The sequence below is a fragment of the Panulirus ornatus genome, chromosome 6 (assembly GCF_036320965.1).
Source record: "Panulirus ornatus isolate Po-2019 chromosome 6, ASM3632096v1, whole genome shotgun sequence".
In the NCBI taxonomy this organism is placed as follows: domain Eukaryota; kingdom Metazoa; phylum Arthropoda; class Malacostraca; order Decapoda; family Palinuridae; genus Panulirus; species Panulirus ornatus.
In genome coordinates this window covers 38,435,575-38,454,283 of record NC_092229.1, presented here as the reverse complement: position 1 = coordinate 38,454,283, position 18,709 = coordinate 38,435,575, and positions in this window count along the sequence as shown.

Below are 18,709 nucleotides of genomic sequence, written 5' to 3'. Positions count from 1 at the left end.
TGAATGGAGAAAAACTGGAAGAAGTGAAGTGTTTTAGATATCTGGGAGTGGATCTGGCAGCGGATGGAACCATGGAAGCGGAAGTGGATCATAGGGTGGGGGAGGGGGCGAAAATTCTGGGGGCCTTGAAGAATGTGTGGAAGTCGAGAATATTATCTCGGAAAGCAAAAATGGCTATGTTTGAAGGAATAGTGGTTCCAACAATGTTGTATGGTTGCGAGGCGTGGGCTATGGATAGAGTAGTGCGCAGGAGGATGGATGTGCTAGAAATGAGATGTTTGAGGACAATGTGTGGTGTGAGGTGGTTTGATCGAGTAAGTAACGTAAGGGTAAGAGAGATGTGTGGAAATAAAAAGAGCGTGGTTGAGAGAGCAGAAGAGGGTGTTTTGAAGTGGTTTGGGCACATGGAGAGAATGAGTGAGGAAAGATTGACCAAGAAGATATATGTGTCGGAGGTGGAGGGAACGAGGAGAAGAGGGAGACCAAATTGGAGGTGGAAAGATGGAGTGAAAAAGATTTTGTGTGATCGGGGCCTGAACATGCAGGAGGGTGAAAGGAGGGCAAGGAATAGAGTGAATTGGAGCGATGTGGTATACCGGGGTTGACGTGCTGTCAGTGGATTGAATCAAGGCATGTGAAGCGTATGGGGTAAACCATGGAAAGCTGTGTAGGTGTGTATATTTGCGTGTGTGGACGTATGTATATACATGTGTATGGGGGTGGGTTGGGCCATTTCTTTCGTCTGTTTCCTTGCGTTACCTCGCAAACGCGGGAGACAGCGACAAAGTATGATAAAAAAAAATATAATAATATATATATGTATATATGTATATATATTATCTCTGGGGATAGGGGAGAAAGAATACTTCCCATGTATTCCCTGCGTGTCGTAGAAGGCGACTAAAAGGGGAGGGAGCGGGGGGCTGGAAATCCTCCCCTCTTTTTTTTTTTTTTTTTTTAATTTTCCAAAAAAAGGAACAGAGAAGGGGGCCAGGTGAGGATGTTCCCTCAGAGGCCCAGTCCTCTGTTCTTAACGCTACCTTGCTGATGCGGGAAATGGCGAATAGTTTGAAAAAAAAAAAAAAATATATATATATATATATATATATATATATATATATATATATATATATATATATATATATATATATATATATATGTATATATATATATGTATATATATATATTATTTATTTATTTTGCTTTGTCGCTGTCTCCCGCGTTTGCGAGGTAGCGCAAGGAAACAGACGAAAGAAATGGCCCAACCCACCCCCATACACAATGTATATACATACACCTCCACACACGCAAATATACATACCTATACATCTCAATCTACACATATATATACACACACAGACACATACATATATACCCAGGCACACAATTCACACTGTCTGCCTTTATTCATTCCCATCGCCACCTCGCCACACATGGAATACCATCCCCCTCCCCCCTCATGTGTGCGAGGTAGCGCTCGGAAAAGACAACAAAGGCCCCATTCGTTCACACTCAGTCTCTAGCTGTCATGCAATAATGCCCGAAACCACAGCTCCCTTTCCACACCCAGGCCCCACACAACTTTCCATGATTTACTCCAGACGCTTCACATGCCTTGATTCAATCCAGTGACAGCACGTTAACCCCGGTATACCACATCGATCCAATTCACTCTATTCCTTGCCCTCCTTTCACCCTCCTGCATGTTCAGGCCCCGATCACACAAAATCTTTTTCGCTCCATCTTTCCACCTCCAATTTGGTCTCCCACTTCTCCTCGTTCCCTCCACCTCCGACACATATATCCTCTTGGTCAATCTTTCCTCACTCATTCTCTCCATGTGCCCAAACCATTTCAAAACACCCTCTTCTGCTCTCTCAACCACGCTCTTTTTATTTCCACACATCTCTCTTACCCTTACATTACTTACTGGATCTAACCACCTCACACCACACATTGTCCTCAAACATCTCATTTCCAGCACCTCCATCCTCCTGCGCACAACTCTATCCATAGCCCACGCCTCGCAACCATACAACATTGTTGGAACCACTATTCCTTCAAACATACCCATATATATATATATATATATATATATATATATATATATATATATATATATATATATATATATATATATATATATATATATATATATATATATATATATATATATATCTTTCTTTCTTTCATACTATTCGCCATTTCCCGCATCAGCGAGGTAGCGTTAAGAACAGAGGACTGGGCCTTTGAGGGAATATCCTCACCTGGCCCCCTTCTCTGTTCCCTCTTTTGGGAAAAAAAAAAAAATGAAAGGGAAGGATTTCCAGCCCCCCGCTCCCTTCCCTTTTAGTCGCCTCCTACGACACGCAGGGAATACGTGGGAAGTATTCTTTCTCCCCTATCCCCAGGGATAATATATATATATGTATATATATATATATATATATATATATATATATATATATATATATATATATATATATATATATATATTACAATATTGTTATACAACAAATTGTTAAGTAAGGGGAGAACTTTAGTGAAAAGTGAGGAAACATCAAAGCTAACTAGTTTGAAATCAAAATTAACATTGATATTGTTTAGCTTGTTGACTAAATCTACATTGTTCATGATATTAGAATTTGATACCTTACCCACTAAGGGGCTTAATAAAGAAACTAACCATTTGACAATTTATATGTGATGGAGGCTACTAAACTCACTATAAGTCTGGCTTGAAAACTCTGTTTATGTGTTTTGATAAGTCCAAAGATGACAAACTTTTGATAAGGGAACTATTACCTTTCAACAACAACTTCATCTTTTTATTGAAATGAGAATTAACTGCTTCTAAGGGATATTTATTAGGTTTGGAATATGTTGTGTCATCATATTCTAAACTTAGTAAAGATCCCTTAGAAGCAGTTAATTCTCATTTCAATAGAGAAATGAAGTTAAGTTGTTGTTGAAAGGTAATAATTCTGTAATCAAAAGTTTGCAATCTTTGTCCCCTTCATTGCCATATATGTATAGACCTATCAAAGCACATAAACAGAATTTTCCATCAAGACCTATAGTGAGTTCAGTAGGCTCCATCACATATAAATTACCAAAATGGCTGGTTTCTTTATGAAGCCCTTTAGTAGGTAAGGTGCAAATTTTAATATCATGAACAATGTAGATTTAGTCAACAAGCTAAACAAAATCAATGTTAATTTTGATTTCTAACTAGTTAGATTTGATGTTTCCTCATTCTTCACTAAAGTTCCAGTTGATGACCTTTGAATATATTTATTTCATGTCTTGGATGATATTCATTTACCTGTTTCAAAGTCTGTTTTCATCAAACTGATAAAATTGTGTATAAAAGACTGTGTATTTCATTTCAATGGAGATTAATATGCTGAAAAATTTGGTATGGCAATGGATAACCCTCTTTCACTTGTACTAAGTAATCTATATATGGAATTGTTGAAACAAAATTACTAAAGGATATCTTACCTTCTAATGCAATTTGGTTTAGGTATGTAGATGATATTCTTTGTGTTTGGCCAACAAATGAAAATTTACAAATATTTCTCCCCTTACTTAAGAATTTAGTACCTTCCATCAAATTTACCGTAGAAAATGAAAATAATGGTATGTTACCATGTTTAGACTGCATGATCCATAGGCAAGGAAACAAATTTAAGTTTAGCATATACAGAAAACCAGCCAATGTATGCTCATATCCATTATTACTCATCTCAAAATGACAATGATAAGTTATCATCATTTCAATCTATGTTCCTTAGGGCATTACGTATTTGCAGTCCAGGGTTTATTGATGATGAGTTGGAGAAGATATATTCTATTGGATCTAAGTTAAAGTACCCTAGTTCTTTCATTGATGAATCCCTTAAGTTAGCAAAAAAATCATTTTATAGAGTTGAGCCCAAACCTCCCATTGATATCTAGAATGCTTTAGGTGTCCCTTTTAATGATAATTTCACTTAATTCTCGTGTTGCTTAAATCCTTTAATGTAAATGTTGCCTTTAGCAACAATAATACCATAAAGAATATCTTAATCAGGAATTCACCAGAAAATTCTCTTGGATGTATCTATAAAGTTCCTTGTGGAAATTGTGATAAATTGTATGTTGGTCAGACTGGTAAGGATCTTTCTGTTAGACTTAAGCAACATAAATATTGTGTAAGAACGGGGCAAGAATCAAATGCCTTGTTTAATCACGTTAAAAACTATGATCATTGTATTGACTGGAGTAATGCCATCTCAGTTATTAACTTTAACTCTGTTTCCAAGAGAAATATCATTGAATCTTACATTATTGAATACACAAAGAATTATAATCTTGATATTAATGATGGTCTATACAAATTAGATAACTATTTTTGATAAAATTTGTAAAATGATAAGGTCATGAACGCTCGTTGTATGTTTTGGACAATCACATGTTTACCAAATGGCGTCCTAGCTTTGTCTCTTCGATGTATATCAACTGACTTATATTTCTCTCTTGTGTCTCCCCTGATGATGTGATTATTATACAAAAGTGAACTTGTGAACTTATCGTGTTTCATTTTCCCCGTGGACTCATAGGAATATCTTGATCACGGACAAAATAATGATACTTTCCAACATGGATTCCACACGGCTCTTCTATTACTTCTCTACAAGCTGTCCTGGACTTTCTCCTTTCGTTACTGCTTTCTCCAAATCGCTAATCAAAGCCCATCAATTGAAGTTACGATTTGGATTCCTTAGGAAATGCCTTGATGAACAAGTGATGACAAGATCTGTCCTACCTCAATGATTGTTGCAGCTGTCTGGTCGACCATTTGACCAATTCCAAAATATTATTTCAAGGAAAAACATTGAATTAAAGAAACTTGAAATGGAGGAGGTTTTTCGCATTTCAAGAGAGAAGAAATGTGCCTTTCAAATGGCAATACCGACACACTGAAAGAATTGGATGTTGGACTGCTGCTATGATAAATTAAGGAAAAAACGCAATGGGCTACAAATGTCTCTAAATTGTAAGTTGGACCATCTTATTAAAAACAGCGACTGGACCAAGAACACAAACCCATATTTTGTGGTAAATCTGTCTAATAAACAACTAGATAAGGATTCCCTGTGTGCATTAGGCTATGGTTTAAGTTTTGTGTGCTCTAACAGGGAAGCCAGTTGTGTTGATGTCACACAGTGTTTTTGTAATTTAGAGAAATACAGTAATTTAAGTAATAATGAAATTAGTATCTGGAAGGGTTTAGTGTATGCCAGTTTGTCAAAACCAGTGGAACCTAATTGCCCTTAAAGATTTATAAGAAAGAGCTATTAACACCTTAAAAAAAGACAACGATATACATATTACTAAAGCAGATAATGCTAATACTGTTGTGATTTTAGACAATAACTATTTATCTAAAGTGAATGATCTTCTAAATGATGACACAACATATTCTAAACTTAGTAAAAATCCCTTAGAAGCAGTTAATTCTCACTTCAATAAAGAAAGGAAGTTGTTGTTGAAAGGTAACTTTTCTCTTATCAAAAGTTTGTCATCCTTATCCCCTACATTGCCATACATGTATGGACTTATCAAACCACAAATAACAGAATTTTCCAGCAAGACCTATAGTGAGTTCAGTAGGCTCCATCACATATAAATTGTCAAAATGGCTAGTTTCTTTATCAAGCCCTTTAGTGGGTAAGGTATCAAATTCTAATATCATGAACAATGTCGATTTAGTCAACAAGCTAAAGAATATCAGTGTTAATTTTGATTCAAACTAATTAGCTTTGATGTTTCCTCACTTTTCACTGAAGTTCCAGTTGATGGCCTTTTAGAATATTTATTTGATGTCTTGGATGATAATCATTTACCTGTTTCAAAGTCTGTTTTCACTGAACTTATTAAATTTGTATAAAAGACTGTATTTCAATTCAGTGGAGATAATTATGCTAAAAAATTTGGTATGGCAAATTCAACCCTCTTTACCCTGTACTAAGTAATCTTCATATGGAATTCTTTGAAACAAAATTACTAAAGGATATCTTACCTTCTATTGCAATTTGGTTTAGGTATGTAGATGATGTTCTTTGTGTTTGGCCGACAAATGAAAATTTACAAATATTTCTCCCCTTACTTAACATCAAATGTACTGTAGAAAATAAGAATAATGGTATGCTACCATTTTTAGATTCCATGATTCATAGGCAAGGAGACAAGTTTAAGTTTAGCATATACAGAAAACACACCAATCTCATATACACACCATCTCTACATGACAGAGTTAAAGTATCATCATTTCAATCTATGTTCCTTCGGGCATTATGTATTTCCAGTCCAGAGTTTATTGATGATGAGTTTGAGAAGACATATTCTATTGGATCGAAGTTAAAGAGACCCTAGATCTTTCATTGATAAATACCTTAAGTTAGAAAAGAAATCATTTCATAGAGCTGAGCCCAAACCTCCCATTGACACCAAGAATCTTTTAGTTCTCGCTTTTGACAATAATTTCACTTTCCTTCCCAAGTTGCTTAAAACCTTTAACGTAAATGTTGCCTTTAGCAACAATAATACTATAAAGAATATCTTAAACAGGAATTCACCAGAAAATTCTCTTGGATGCATCTATAAAGTGCCTTGTGGAAATTGTGATAAATTGTATGTTGGTCAGACTGGTAAGGATCTTTCTGTTAGACTTAAGCAACATGAATATAGTATAAGAACGGGACAAGAATCAAATGCCTTGTTTAATCACGTTTAAAACTATGATCATTCTATTGACTAGAGTAATGCCATCTCATTTATTAACTCTAACTCTATTACCAACAGAAATATCATTGAATCTTCTATAATCAAATAAACAAAGAATTATGATCTTAGTATTAGTGCTGTCTTATACAAATTAGATAACTTTATCATTAATAAAATTTGTAAAATAACTTTATGAACTCTAGTTGTATGTTTAGACAATCACATGTTTACCAAATGGCGTCCTAGCTTCGTCTCTTCGATATATATTAACTGACTTATATTTCTCTCTTGTGTTTCCCCTGATGATGTAATTATTACAAGAAAGTTCACTTGGGAACTTATCGTGTTTCATTTTCCCCGTGGACTCATAGGAATATGATGATCACGCGCAAAATTGTGATCCAGTTCAATATATATATATATATATATATATATATATATATATATATATATATATATATATATATATATATATATATATATATATATCTTCTTTCACACACTTTAACCAAAATCATTCAAGAGCTTCTGCAGTTTCTCACCCGAATCAGCCAATAACGCTGATCATCAGCGAACAACAATTGACCACTTCCCAAGCTCTCTCATCCACAAGAGACTGCATATTTACCCCTCTTTCCAAAACTCTTCCATTCACCTCCCTAACAACGCCATCTATAAACAAATTGAACAACTATGGAGACATCACGCGCTCCTGCCGCATACCAACATTCACTGAGAAACAGTCACTTTCCTCTCTTCCTACATGCCTTACAATCTCGATAAAAACTTTTCCTCTTCTAACAACTTGCTTCCGACACCATATATTCTAATACCTTTCACAGAGCTTCTCTATCATCTCTATCATATGCCTTCTCCAGATCCATAAATGCTACATACAAATCCACTTGCTTTTCTAAGTATTTCTCACATACATTCTTCAAAGCAAACACATGATCCACACATCCTCTACCACTTCTGAAACCATACTGCTCTTCCCCAATCTGATACTCTGTACATACCTCCACCCTCTCAATCAATACCCTCCCTTATAATTTACCAGGAATACTCAACAAACTTATACCTCTGTTATTTGAGCACTCACTTTTATCCTCTTTGCCTTTGTACAATGGCACTATGCAAGCATTCCGCCAATCCTCAGGCACCTCACCATGAGTCATACATACATTAAATAACCTTACCAACCAGTCAAAAATACAGTCACCCCCTTTTTAATGAATTCCACTGCAATTCCATCCAAACCCGCCGCCTTGCAGGCTTTCGTCTTCCGCAGAGCTTTTACTACCCCTTCTCTGTTTACCAAATCATTCTCCCTAACCCTCTCACTTTGCACACCACCTCGACCAAAACACCCTATATCTGCCACTCTATCACCTAAACACATTCAAGAAACCATGAAAATATTCACTCCATCTCCTTCTCACATCACCACTACTAGTTATCACCTCCCCATTAGCCCCCTTCACTGATGCTCCCATTTGTTCCCTTGTCTTACGCACTTTATTTACCTCCTTTCAAAACATCTATTTATTCTCCCTAGATTTTAATGATACTCTCTCACCCCAACTCTCATCTGCCCCCTTTTTCAAGTTTTGCACCTTTTATTTGACCTCCTGCCTCTTTCTTTTATACATCTCCCACTCATTTGCATTATCTCCCTGCAAAAATCGTCCAAATGCCTCTCTCTTCTCTTTCACTAATAATCTTGCTTTTTCAATTCCACCACACTACCCATTCTAATTTGTCCACCACCCACGCTTCTCATGCCACAAGCAACTTTTTCACAAGCAATCACTGCTTCCCTAAATACATCCCATTCCTCCCCCACTCCCCTTACCTCCTTTGTTCTAACTTTTTTCCATTCTGTACTCGGTCTCTCCCGGTATCTCCTCACACAAGTCTCCTTCCCAAGCTCACTTACACCACTCTCTTCACCCCAACATTCTCTCTTCTTTTCTGAAAACCTCTACAAATCTTCACCTTCGCCTCCACAAGATAATGATCAGACATCCCTCCAGTTGCACCTCTCAGCACATTAACATCCAAAAGTCTCTCTTTCGCACGCCTATCAATTAGCACGCAATCCAATAACGCTCCCTGGTCTTCTCTCCTACTTACACACGTATGCTTATGTATATCTCTCTTTAAACCAGGTATTCCCAATCACCAGTTCTTTTTCAGCACATAAATCTACATGCTCCTCACCATTTCCATTTACAACACTGAACACCCCATGTACACCAATTATTCCCTCAACTGCCATATTACTCACCTTTGCATTCAAATCTCCCATCACTATAACCCGGTCTCGTGCATCAAAACTACTAACACACTCACTCAGCTGCTCCCAAAACACTTGCATCTCATGATCTTTCTCCTCATGCCCAGGAACATATGCACCAAGAATCACCCATGTCTCTCCATCCACTTTCAGTTTTACCCATATCAATCCAGAGTTAACTTTCTTACACTCTGTCACATACTCCCACCACTCCTGTTTCAGGAGTAGTGCTACTCCTTCCCTTGTTCTTGTCCTCTCACTAACCCCTGACTTTACTCACATACATTCCCAAACCACTCTTCCCCTTTACCTTTGAGCTTCGTTTCATTTAAAGCTAAAACATCCAGGTTCCTTTCCTCAAACATACTACCTATCTCTCCTTTTTTCTCATCTTTGTTACATCCACACACATTTAGACACCCCAATCTGAGCCTTCGAGGAGGATGAGCACTTCCCGCGTGATTCCTTCTTCTATTTCCCCTTTCAGAATGTTAAACTACAAGGAGGGAGGGTTTCTAAAACCCCGCTCCCATCTACTTTAGTCGCCTTCTACCACACGTGAGGAATGCGTGGGACGTATTCTTTATGTGGATAAGAGCAAGGTTATTAGGTATAGTAGGGTTGAAGGACATGTGAATTGGGAGGTAAGTTTCAATGGAGAAAAACTGGAGGAAGTGAAGTGTTTTAGATATCTGGGAATGGATTTGGCAGCGGATGGAACCATGGAAGCGGAAGTGAATCATAGGGTGGTGAAGGTGGCAAAAGTTCTGGGAACGTTGAAAAATGTGTGGAAGTCGAGGACGTTATCTTGGCAAGCAAAAATTGTTGTTTGAAGGAATTGTGGTTCAAACAATAATATATATTTGCGATTCGTTGTGAGGAGGAGGGTGGATGTGCTGGAAATGAGATGTTTGCGGACAATGTGTGGTGTCAGGTGGTTTCATCGAGTAAGTAATGATAAGGTAAGAGAGATGTTTGGTAATAAAAAGAGTGTGGTAGAGAGAGCAGAAGAGGGTGTTTGAAGTGGTTTGGTCACATGGGCAGAATGAGTGAGGAAAGATTGACAAAGAGGATATTTTTTTCAGAGGTGGAGAGAACGAGGAGAAGTGGGAGACCAAATTGGAGGTGGAAAGATGGAGTGAAAAAGATTTTGAGTGATCGCGGCCTGAATATGCATGAGGGTGAAAGGCGTGAAAGGAATAGAGTGAATTGGAACGATGTGGTATACCGTGGTCGACGTACTGTCAATGGATTGAACTAGGGCATGTGAAGCGTCTTGGGTAAACCATGGAAAGTTTTGTGGGGCCTAGATGTGGAAAGGGAGCTATGGTTTCGGTGCATTACACATGACAGTTAGAGACTGAGTGTGAACGAATGTGGCCTTTGTTGTCTTTTCCTAGCGCTACCTCGCGCACATGTGGGGGAGGGTTTTTTTTATTTCATGTGTGGCGGGGTGGCGATGGGAATGACTCAGGGCAGACAGTATAAACTATGTACATGTGTATATATAGCTGTCTTTGTGTACATATATATGTATACGTTGAGATGTATAAGTATGTATATGTGCGTGTGTGGACGTGCATGTATATGCATGTGAATGTGTGTGGGTTGGGCCATTCTTTCGTCTATTTCCTTGCGCTACCTCGCTAACGCGGGAGACAGCGACAAAGTATGATACATAGATAAGTAAATATATATATATATATATATATATATATATATATATATATATATATATATATATATATATATATGTATATATATATATATATATATATATATATATATATATATATATATATATATATATATATACATATATATACATATATATATATATATATATATATATATATATATATATATATATATATATATATATATATACATATATATATATATATATATATATATATATATATATATATATATATATATATATATATATATATATATATATATATATATATATGGGAAAATCGCACTTAACTAGGAATTCATCAAATTTCATTTAACATGTAATTTTTCTACATATGTGGCACGACATGTTTCGTACAGACAATCCACCTCATCGGGTGCCAGTACTTAACAAAATTATTTATATGCCAACATCACAACGGAGTGCCGCCGCGTAGCAGCTACCCTTACAGACCAACCACTGCCTGACTTGACAGGCATTAACCGTTAAAAAAACTGTGAGTGCTTAACTGGGTCACGTGGCGGTGATTGACCTGGGTGTGTCTTGAGCGACTTTATTCTATGTTTTTGTGTTTTGTTTATTCTCTCATAATGATTTGGTTAATGATAGGATGGGCATTAAAGTTGCCTGGGGACAAATTTAAGTTCTTAGTATTAACAACTGAGACATTCAATGACGATGCGTGATCAGCAGAGGGGTAGAGAATATCGTTATTTCTAAGGTCTATGTGGTGATCATTTTAATGTGTGTTTAGCAAACGCATTTTTCTTGTCATCCCGGCGTAACATTCTCCATTGAATTGAAATACACAGTCTTTTATACACAATTTTATCAGTTCAATGAAAACAGACTTTGAAACAGGTAAATGAATATCATCCAAAACATCAAATAAATATTCGAAAAAGTCATCAACTGGAACTTTTCTGACAAGTGAGGAAACATTAAAACTAACAAGTTTGAAATCAAAATTAACACTGATATTGTTAAGCTTGTTAATTGAGTCTGCATTTTTCGTGATGTCAAAATTTGTCATCTTGCCCACTAAAGGACTTAATAAAGAAACTAACAAATTTGACTAGATTGTCAAATTTGTTAGTTAGATGGAGCCGACTGAACTCACTATATGTCTTGCTGGAAAATTTTGTTTATGTGTTTTGATAAGTCCATACATACATGGCAATGAAGGGGACAAAGATGAAAAACTTTTGATAAGAGAATCATTACCTTTCAACAATAGCTTCATTTCTTTATTGAAATGAGAACTAATTGCTTCTAGGGGATTCTTACTGAGGTTAGAATATGTTGTGTCATCATTTAGAAAGTCATTCATTTTAGATAAATAATTACTTTTGTCCATAATCACAACAGTGTTAGCCTTATCTGCTTTAGTAATATGTTTATCATTGTGATTTTTAAATTGTTAATAGCTCTTATAAATCTTTTAGGGCAATTGATAAATCCCTTACGTTAGCAAAGAAATCATTTCATAGAGTTGAACTAAAGCCTCCCATTGACACCAAGAATCTTTTAGTTCTCCCTTTTGATATTTTTACTTTACTTCCCATTTTGCTTAAATCCTTTAATGTAAATGTTGCCTTCAGCAACAATAATACTATAAAGAATATCTTAATCAGGAATTCACAAGAAAATTCTCCCGGATGCATCTGTAAAGTGCCATGTGGAAATTGTGATGAATTTTAGGTTGGGCAGACTGGCAAGGATCTTTCTGTTAGACGTAAGCAACATGAATACAGTAAGAACAGGACAAGAATAGAATGCCTATTTTAATCAAGTAAAAAACTACGATCATTGTATTGATTGGAGTAATGCCATCTCAGTTCTTAACTCCAGTACCACGAGAAATATCATTGAATCTTCTATTATCAAATACACAAAGAAGCGTAACCTTGGTATCAATAAAGGTCTATACAAATTGGATAGCTTTATTGTTGAGAAAATTTGTAAACAATCCTCTTGTCGACATAATAAGTTCATGATACGCTCGTTGTCTGTCTTGGACATTCACGTGTTTACCAAATGGCGTCCTAGCTACGTCTCTTCGTTGCATATCAAATGACTTATATTTCTTTCTTGTATCTCCCCTGATGATGTGATTATTACACGAAAGTGCGCTTGGGAACATATTCCTATGAGTCCACGGGGAAAATGAAACACGAAAAGTTCCCAAGTGCATTTTCGTGTAATAATCACATCATAAGGGGAGACACAAGAGAGGAATATAATAGTCAGTTGATATACATCGAAGAGACGAAGCTAGGACGCCATTTGGTAAACACGTGAATGACTGTTATATTCCTCTCTTGTGTCTCCCCTGATGATGTGATTACTACACGAAAGTGCACTTGGGAACTTTTCGTGTTTCATTTTCCTCGTGGACTCATAGGAATATCTTGATCACGCGCAAAATTGTGATCCTTTCCAACTTGGGAATATATATATATATATATATATATATATATATATATATATATATATATATATATATATATATATATATATATATATATATATATATATATATATATATATATATACGAATAAAGTGCATATGAACGCGCACCTTCATAGAACATACAAACGTCCAACAGCCAGGATCGAACCCGGGACCCCTGTGCTACAGGCGGGAATCTACAACTAGGCTATGGGACTGGCCCATAGCCTAGCGGTAGCATTTCCGCCTGTGGCACAGGGGTCCCGGGTTCGATCCTGGCTGTTGGAGGTTTGTATGATATATATATATATATATATATATATATATATATATATATAGAAGAGGTAGTGAAAGCATTGCGGAAGATGTAAGCCGGCAAGGCGGCGGGATTGGATGTTATTGCAGTGGAAATTGTTAAAAAAAAAAAGGGGATGACTGTGTTGTTGACTGGTTGGTAAGGATATTCAATGTATGTATGGCTCATGGTGAGGTGCCTGAGGCTTGGCGGAATGCATGCATGGTGCCATTGTACAAAGGCAAAGGGGATAAAGGTGAGTGCTCAAATTACAGAGGTATAAGTTTGTGGAGTATTTCTGGCAAAATATATTTGAGGGTATTGATTGAGAGGATGAAGGCATGTACAGCGCATCAGATTGGAGAAGAGCAGTGTGGTTTCAGAAGTGGTAGAGGATGTGTGGATCAGGTGTTTGCTTTGAAGAAAGTATGTGAAAAATACTTAGAAAAACAAATGGATCTGTATGTAGCATTTATGGATCTGGAAAAGGCATATGATACAGTCGAAAAAGAGGCTCTGTGGAAGGTATTAAGAATATATGGTGTGGGAGGCAAGTTGCTAGAAGCAGTGAAAGGTTTTTATAGAGGATGTAAGGCATGTGTACGAGTAGGAATAGAGGAAGGTGATTGGTTCTCAGTGAATGTCAGTTTGGGGCAGGGGTACATGATGTCTACATGGTTGTTAAATTTGTTTGTGGATGGGGTTGTTATGGAGGTGAATGCAAGAGTTTTGGAGAGAGGGGCAATTATGCAGTCTGTTGTGGATGAGAGGGCTTGGGAAGCGAGTCAGTTGTTGTTTGCTGATGAGACAGCGCAGGTAGCTGATTCGGGTGAGAAACTGCAAAAGCTGGTGACTGACTTTGGTAAAGTGTGCGAAAGAAGAAAGCTGAGAGTGAATGTGAATTTGAGCTAGGTTATTAGGTACAGTAGAGTTGAGGGACCAGTCAATTGGGAGGTAATTTTGAATGGAGAGAAACTGGAGGAAGTGAAGTGTTTTATATATCTGGTAGTGGATTTGGCAGCGGATGGAACCATGAAAGCGGAAGTTAGTCACAGGGTGGGGGAGGGGCGAAAGTTCTGGGAGCCTTGAAGAATGTGTGGAAGGCGAGAACGTAATCTCGGAGAGCAAAAATGGGTATGTATGAAGGAACAGTGGTTCCAACAATGTAATATGGTTGCGAGGCATGGGCTGTAGATAGGGTTGTGCGGAGGAGGGTGGATGTGTAGGAAATGAAATGTTTGAGGGCAATATATGGTGTGAGGTGGTTTGGTCGAGTAAGTAATGAAAGGGTAAGAGAGGTGTATGGAAATAGAAAGAGTGTGGTTGAGAGAACAGAAGAGGGTGTGTTGAAATGGTTTGGTCACATGAAGAGAATCAGTGAGGAAAGATTGACAAAGAGGATATATATATATATATGTATATATATATATATATATATATATATATATATATATATATATATATATATATATATATATATATATATATATATATATATATCAGAGGCAGAGGGAACGAGGAGAAGCGGGAGACCAAATTGGAGGTGGAAGGATGGAGTGAAAGAGATTTTGAGCGATCGGGGCTTGAACATACAGGAGGGTGAAAGGCGTGCAAGGAATAGACTGAATTGAGAGGATGTGATATACCGGTGTCGACGTGCTGTCAGCGGATTGAATCAGGGCATGTGAAGCGTCTGGGTTAAACCTTGGAAAGTCTTGTGGGGCCTGGATATGGAAAGGGAGCTGTGGTTTCGGTGCATTAAACATGACAGCTAGAGACTGAGTGTGAAGGAATGTGGCCTTTGTTTTCTCTTCCTAACGCTACCTTGCGCGCACGCGCGCGCTGTGGGGGTGGGTGGAATGCTATTTCATGTGTGGTGGGGTGGCGACAAGAATGGATGAAGCCAGCAAGTATATATATATATATATATATATATATATATATATATAGGGTGGGGGAGGGGGCAAAAAACCTGGGAGCCTTGAAGAATGTGTGGAAGTCGAGAACATTATCTCAGAAAGCCAAAATGGGTATGTTTGAAGGAATAGTGGTTCCAACAATGTTGTATGGTTGCGAGGCGTGGGCTATGGATAGAGTTGTGGGCAGGAGGATGGATGTGCTGGAAATGAGATGTTTGAGGACAATGTGTGGTGTGAGGTGGTTTGATCGAGTAAGTAACGTAAGGGTAAGAGAGATGTGTGGAAATAAAAAGAGCGTGGTTGAGAGAGCAGAAGAGGGTGTTTTGAAATGGAGAGAATGAGTGAGGACAGATTGACCAAGAGGATATAAGTGTCGGAGGTGGAGGGAACGAGGAGAAGTGGGAGACCAAATTGGAGGTGGAAAGATGGAGTGAAAAAGATTTTGTGTGATCGGGGCCTGAACATGCAGGTGGGTGAAAGGAGGGCAAGGAATAGAGTGAATTGGATCGATGTGGTATACCGGGGTTGACGTGCTGTCAGTGGATTGAATCAGGGCATGTGAAGCGTCTGGGGTAAACCATGGAAAGCTGTGTTGGTATGTATATTTGCGTGTGTGGACGTATGTATATATATGTGTATGGGGGTGGGTTGGGCCATTTCTTTCCTCTGTTTCCTTGCGCTACCTCGCAAACGCGGGAGACAGCGGCAAAAAAGAAAAAAAAAAAAAATATATATATATATATTGTAGGAGAACCTATGTGCTGTTGTGAAAATGATACAACTTTCTAATAGTTTGTGATAAACTCTGTCATAGAGTTGTGAATGATGAAAGATAGTTCAGTTAATCCTCTCCTCTAAGAAATATAGTAGTACAATCATACTGTTGTAACATGGAAGTAACTCGAGGAGCAATTGAAGATAATTCACTTTCTAAAGATAAATAAATGGAGTTCAAAGTGGAGCTACGGTAAAATGAAGATGTGGTAAAGTGAAACTATGGTAAAGCGAAACTAAAGTAAAGTGAAGCTACAGTAAAATGAGGCTACAGCAAAGTGAAGTTACAGTAAAGTGAAGCTGCGGTACAGTGAAGCTACAGTAAAATGAGGCTAATGTAAAGTTAAGCTATGGATAAGTTAAGCTACAGTAAAGCGAAGCTATGTTAAGGTAAAGCGATAATGAAGTGAAGCTACGGTAAAGTGAACCTAAGGGAAGTGAAGTTACGGTACGGGAAGTGAAATTACGGTAAAGTGAAGCTACGATAAAGTGAAGCTACGGTAATGTGAAGCTGCAGTAAAGTGAAGCCAGGGTAAAGTGAAGCTACGGAAAGTGAAGCTACAGCAAAATGAAGCTACGGTAAAGTGAAGTTACAGTTAAGTGAAGCGACAGTAAAGTGAAGCTACGGGAAATGAAGTTGTGCTAAAGTGAAGCTACAGAAAAGTGAATCCACGTTAAAGTGAAGCTATGGTATAAGGAAGCTACAGTAACTTAAAGCTACGGTAAAATGAAGCTACGGGAAAGTGAAGCTATGGTAAAGTGAAGCTATGTTAAAGAGAAGCTAATGTAAGATGAAGCTATAGTAAAGTGAAGCTACAGTAAAGTAAAGCTAAGGTAAATTGAAACTACAGTAAAGCGAACTTATGGTAAAGTAAAGCTACGGTAAAGTGAAGCTACAGTAAAGTGAAGCTACAGTAGATTGAAGTTACACTAAAATGAAGCTACGGTAAGGTGAAGCTACAGTAAAGTGAAGCTACATGAAAGTGAAGATACAGTAAAGTGAAGCTACGGTAAAGTGAAGCTGCGGAAAAGTGAAGCTACTGTAAAGTGAAGCTACGGTCAAGTGAAGCTACGGAAAAGTGAAGCTACAGTAAAGCGAAGTTACGGTAAAGTGAAGCTACAGTAAGGTGAAGCCACGGTAAAGTGAAGCTACAGTAGAGTGAATGTACGGGAAAGTGAAGCTACGGAAAAGTGAAGCTACAGCAAAGTGGAGCTACGGTAAAGTGAAGCTATGGTAAAGTGAACTTATGGTAAAGTGAAGTTACAGTAAAGTGAAGTTATGGTAAATTGAAGTTACAGTAAAGTGAAGCTACGGTAAAGTATAGCTATGGTAAAGTGAAGCTATGATAAAGTGAGGCTACGGTAAAGTAAAGCTACGGTAAATCGAAGTTACAATAAAGTGAAGCTACGGTAAAGTGAAGCTACTGTAAAGGGAACCTACAATAAAGTAAATCTACAGTAAAGTGAAGCTATGGTAAATGAAGCTACAGTAAAGTACAGCTACAGTAAAGTGAAGCTACAGTAAAGTGAAGCTGCGGTAAAGTAAAGCTACTGTAAAGTGAAGCTACAGTAAAGAGAAGCTACGGTAAATTGAAGCTACAGTAAAGTGAATCTACGGGAAAGTGAAGCTACGGAAAAGTGAAGCTACAGGAAAGTGAAGCTACGGTAAAGTGAAGCTATAGTAAAGTGAAGTTACAGTAAAGGGCAGCAACAGTAAAGTGAAGCTACGGTAAATTGAAGTTACAGTAAAGTAAAGCTACAGGAAAGTGGAACTACGATAAATTGAAATTATGGTAAATGAAGCTACCTACAATAAAGTGAAGCAACGTTAAAGGGAAGTTAGAGTAAAGTGAAGCTACGGTAAAGTGAAGCTACGGTAAAGTGAGGCTACAGTAAAGTGAAGCTACGGTAAAGCGAAATTACAGTAAAGTGAAGCTACGGGAAAATGAAGCTAAAGTAAAGTAAAGTTACGGTAGAGTGAAGCTACAGTAAAGTGAAGATATAATAAAGTGAAGCTACAGTAAAGTGGATGTACGGGGGAGTGAGGCTACGTAAAAGTGAAGCTAGAGCAAAGTGATGCTACAGTAAAGTGAAGCTATGGTAAAGTGAAGCTACGGTAAATTAAAGTTACAGTGAAGTGAAGCTGCGGTAAAGTGAAGCTACAGTAAAGTGAAGCTGCATTAAAGTAAAACTACGGTAAATTGAAGCTACGGTAAAGTGAAGTCACAGTAAAGTAAAGCTACGTTAAAGTGAAGCTATAGTGAAGTAAAGCTACAGTAAAGTGAAGATGCGGTAAAGTGAAGCGACGTTAAAGTGAAGCTAGAGCAAAGTGGATAAGTTAAGCTACAGTAAAGAGAAGCTACGTTAAAGTGAAGCGATAATGAAGTGAAGCTCCGGTAAAGTGAAGCTACTGGTAGTGAAGTTACAGTACGGAAAGTGAAGCTACGGTAAAGTGAAGCTACGGTAAAATGAAGCTACAGTGAAGTGAAGCAACGGTAAA